The following is a 5,883-nucleotide window of genomic DNA, read 5'->3' as shown; positions in this document are numbered from 1 at the left end:
GTTTATAACGCATCGCGACGTCACGTTTATGACACGTTTATAACACGTCACGTGACAACATGTTTATAATGCGTCACACGATGACACGTTTATGATACGTTTTTAACTCGTCATGCAACGACACGTTTATGACACGTCACGCGATGACGCGTTTATGACACGTTTATAATGCGTCACGCGGCGACGCGTTTATGACACGTACATAACGCATCACGCAACGACACGTTTATTACATATTATAACGTGTCACGCGACAACACGTTTTTTTACATGTTCAAAACGTGTCACGCAACGACACGTTTATTACATGTTTATAAAGCGTCACTCAACGACACGTTTATGACACGTTTATAACGTGTCACGCGACGACACGTTTATAACGCGTCACGCGACACGTTTATAACGCGTCACGCGACAACACGTTTTTGACGCGTTTATAACGCGTTACGCGACGACACTTTTACAATGCATCACGCGACGACAAGTTTATGACACGTTTATAACGCATCACGCGACGACACATTCGACACGTTTATAACGCGTCACGCGACGACACGTTTATGACGTGTTTATAACGCGTTAAGCGACGACACGTTTACAATGCATCACGCGACGACACGTTTGACATGTTTATAACGCGTTACGCGACACGTTTATGACACGTTTATGACACGTTTATAACGCGTCGAGCAAAACAACACGTTTATGACACGTTTATAACGCGTCACGCGACGACACGTTTTTTACATGTTCAAAACGCGTCATGCGACAACAAGTTTTTTACATGTTCAAAACGCGTCACGCAACGAAACGTTTATTACATTTTCATAACGCGTCACGCGACGACACATTTATTACATACGTATGTATGTACGTATCTATGATTTTTTTTTGTGTATGTTTGTATGTATGTATTTTTGTGTATATATACATGAACTTGTTTGTGTATGTATTTATGTATGTATGTATGTTTGTATGTATGTATATATGAATGTGTATATGTATGTATGTATGCATGTGTAAATGTGTGTATGCGTGTATGCATGTTGGTGTGTATGTTGTATGGATGTATGTTTATGTGTGTGTGTCTATGTATGTAGTTATGTATATATGTATTTGTATATGTAGGTCCATGTGTTTGTGTGTATGTATATATATGTATATATGCATGTAGGTATGTATTCGTGTATGTATGTTTATGACGTGTTTATAACGCGTCACGCGATGACACGTTTATAACGTGTCACGCGACGACACGTTTATGACACGTTTATAACGCATCACGCGACGACACGTTTGACACTTTTATAACGCGTCACGCGACGACACGTTTATAACGCATCACGCGACGACACGTTTATGACACGTTTATGACACGTCACGCGACGACACGTTTATGACACGTTTATAGCGCGTCATTCAACGACACGTTTATGACACGTTTATAACGTGTTACGCGACGACGCGTTTATGACACGTTTACAACGCGTTACACGACGACGCATTTATGACACATTTACAACGCGTCACGCGACGACATGTTTATGACATGTTTATAACGCGTCACGCGACGACACGTTTATGACACGTTTATAACGCGTCATGCCACGACACGTTTATGACACGTTTATAACGCGTTACGCGACGACGTGTTTATGACACGTTTACAACGCGTTACACGACGACGCATTTATGACACGTTTACAACGCGTCACGCGACGACACATTTATGACACGTTTATAACGCGTCACGCGACGACACGTTTATGACACGTTTATAACGCGTTACGCGACGACGCGTTTATGACACGTTTACAACGCGTCACGCGACAACACATTTATGACACGTTAACGCGTCACGCGACGACACGTTTATGACACGTTTATAACGCGTCATGCGACAACACGTTTATGACACATGTATAACGCGTCACGCGACGACGAGTTTATGTGATGCTTACAATGCGTCACGCGACGACGCGTTTATGACATGTTTATAACGAGTCACGCGACGACGCATTTCTGACACGTTTATAACACGCGACGCAACGACACGTTTATGACACGTTTATGATGTCACGCGATGACACGTTTATAACGCGTCACGCGACGACATTTTTTACATGTTCAAAACGCATCACGCGACGACACGTTTATTACATTTTCATAACGCGTCACACGACGACACGTTTATTACATGTTTATAAACCGTCACGCGACGACACGTTTATAACGCATCATGCGATGACACGTTTATGACACGTTTATAACGTGATAGGCGACAACACGTTGATGACACATTTATAACGCGTCACACGACAACACGTTTGACACGTTTATAACGCGTTACGCGACAACACGTTTATGACACGTTTATAACGTGTTACGCAACGACACGTTTATGACACGTTTATAACGCGTCACGCGACAACACGTTTTTTACATGTTAAAAAGCGTCACGCGACGACACGTTCATTACATGTTTATAATGCGTCACGTGACGACATGTTTATGGCAAATTTATAACGCGTCACGCGACGACAAGTTTATGACACGTTTATAACGTGATAGGCGACAACACATTGATGACACGTTTATAACGCATCACACGACGACACGTTTGACATGTTTATAACGCGTCACGCGACGACACGTTGACGACACGTTTATGACACGTTTATAACGTGTCACGCGATGACACGTTTATAACGCGTCACGCGACGACACGTTTATGACACGTTTATGACACGTTTATGACACGTTTATGACGCGTTACACGACGACACGTTGATGACGCGTTTATAACGCGTTACGCGACGACATGTTTATGATGCGTCACGCGACGACACATTTATGCCACGTTTATAACGCGTCACGCGATGACGCGTTTGACACGTTTATAACGCGTTAAGTGACAACACGTTTATGACACGTTTATAACGCATCGCGACGTCACGTTTATGACACGTTTATAACACGTCACATGACGACATGTTTATAATGCGTCACGCAACGACACGTTTATGACACGTTTATAACGCGTCACGCGACGGCACGTTTATGACACGTTTATAACGCGTTAAGCGACGACGCGTTTGACACGTTTACAACGTGTCACGCGACGACATGTTTATGACACGTTTATAACGCGTCACGCGACGACACGTTTATGACACGTTAAAACGCGTCACGCGACGACATTTTTTACATGTTCAAAACGCGTCACACGACGACACGTTTATTACATGTTTATAAACCGTCACGCGACGACACGTTTATGACACGTTTATAACGCGTCACGCGACGACAAGTTTATGACACGTTTATGACGTGTCATGCGATGACACGTTTATGACACGTTTATAACGTGATAGGCGACAACATGTTGATGACACGTTTATAACGCGTCACACGACGACACGTTTGACACGTTTATAAGGCGTTACGCGACGACACGTTTATGACACGTTTATAACGCGTTACGCAACGACACGTTTATGACACGTTTATAACACGTTCATAACGCGTCACGCGACAACACGTTTTTTACATGTTCAAAACGCGTCACGCGACGACACGTTTATTATATTTTCATAACGCGTCATGTGACACGTTCATTACATGTTTATAATGTGTCACGTGACGACATGTTTATGGCACATTTATAACGCGTCACGCGACGACAAGTTTATGACACGTTTATAATGTGATAGGCGACAACACGTTGATGACACGTTTATAACGCGTCACACGACGACACGTTTGACACGTTTATAACGCGTTAAGTGACAACACGTTTATGACACGTTTATAACGCGTCGCGACGTCACGTTTATGACACGTTTATAACACGTCACATGACGACATGTTTATAATGCGTCACGCAACGACACGTTTATGACACGTTTATAACGCGTCACGCGACAACACGTTTATGACACGTTTATAACGCGTTACGCGACGACGCGTTTATGACACGTTTACAACGCGTCACGCGACGACATGTTTGACACGTTTATAACGCGTCACGCGACGACACGTTTATGACATGTTAAAACACGTCACGCGACGACACGTTTATTACATATTATAACGTGTCATGCGACAACACATTTTTTACATGTTCAAAACGCGTCACACTACGACACGTTTATTACATGTTTATAAAGCGACAAGCAACGACACGTTTATGACGTGTTTATAACGTGTCACGCGACGACACGTTTATGACACGTTTATAACGCGTCATGCGACGACAGGTTTATGACGCGTTTATACCGCGTTACGCGACGACACTTACAATGCATCACGCGACGACACATTTGACATGTTTATAAAGCGTTACGTGATGACACGTTTATGACACGTTTATGACGCGTTTATAACGCGTTACGCGATGACACGTTTACAATGCATCACGCGACGACACGTTTATAACGCGTAACGCGACGACACGTTTATGACACGTTTATAACGCGTCGAGCAAAACGACATGTTTATGACACGTTTATAACGCGTTACGCGACGACACGTTTATGACCCGTTTATAACGCGTCACGCGATGACACGTTTATGACATGTTTATAAAGCGTTACGTGATGACACGTTTATGACACGTTTATAACGCGTCACGAGACAACACGTTTATGACGCGTTTATAACGCGTTACGCGATGACACGTTTACAATGCATCACGCGACGACACGTTTATAACGCGTAACGCGACGACACGTTTATGACACGTTTATAACGCGTCGAGCAAAACGACATGTTTATGACACGTTTATAACACGTTACGCGACGACACGTTTATGACCCGTTTATAACGCGTCACGCGACAACACGTTTTTCACATGTTCAAAACGCGTCACGTGACGACATGTTTATTACATTTTCATAACGCATCACGTGACACGTTCATTACATGTTTATAATGCGTCACGCGACGACACATTTGTGGCACGTTTATAACGCGTCACGCGAGGACTCGTTTATGACACGTTTATAACGCGTTACGCAACGACACGTTTGACACGTTTATAACGCGTCACGCGACAACACGTTTTTTACATGTTCAAAACGCGTCACGCGACGACACATTTATTACATTTTCATAACGCGTCACGTGACATGTTCATTACATGTTTATAATGCGTCACGTGACGACACGTTTATGGCACATTTATAACGCGTCACGCGACGACACGTTTATGACACGTTTATAACACGTCACGTGACAACACGTTTATAACGCGTCACGCGACGACACGTTTATAACGCGTCACGCGACACGTTTATGACACGTTTATGACGTGTCACGCGATGACATGTTTGACACGTTTATAATGCGTCACGCGACGACACGTTTATGACACGTTTGACACGTTTATAACGCGTTACGCGACGACGTGTTTATGACACGTTTACAACGCGTCACGCGACGACACGTTTATGACACGTTAAAACGCGTCACGCAACGACACGTTTATGACATGTTTATAACGCGTCACGCGACGATGCATTTATGACACGTTTATAACGCGTTACGCGATGACACGTTTATGACGTTTATAACGCGTGACGCGATGACACGTTTATGACACGTTTATGATGTGTCACGCAATGACACGTCTGACACGTTTATAACGCGTCACGCGACGACACGTTTATTACATTTTCATAAGGCGTCACATGACGACACGTTTATTACATTTTCATAACGCGTGACGCGACGACACGTTTATGATGTGTCACGCGATGACACGTCTGACACGTTTATAACGCGTCACGCGACGACGCGTTTGACACGTTTATAACGCGTCACGCGACGACACGTTTATGACACGTTTATAACGCGTCACGCGACGACACGTTTATGACACG

This window comes from Sphaeramia orbicularis, chromosome 21 (assembly GCF_902148855.1).
Source record: "Sphaeramia orbicularis chromosome 21, fSphaOr1.1, whole genome shotgun sequence".
Classification (NCBI taxonomy): domain Eukaryota; kingdom Metazoa; phylum Chordata; class Actinopteri; order Kurtiformes; family Apogonidae; genus Sphaeramia; species Sphaeramia orbicularis.
The sequence above is the reverse complement of the archived record's forward strand: the minus strand, read 5'-3'. Positions refer to the sequence as shown.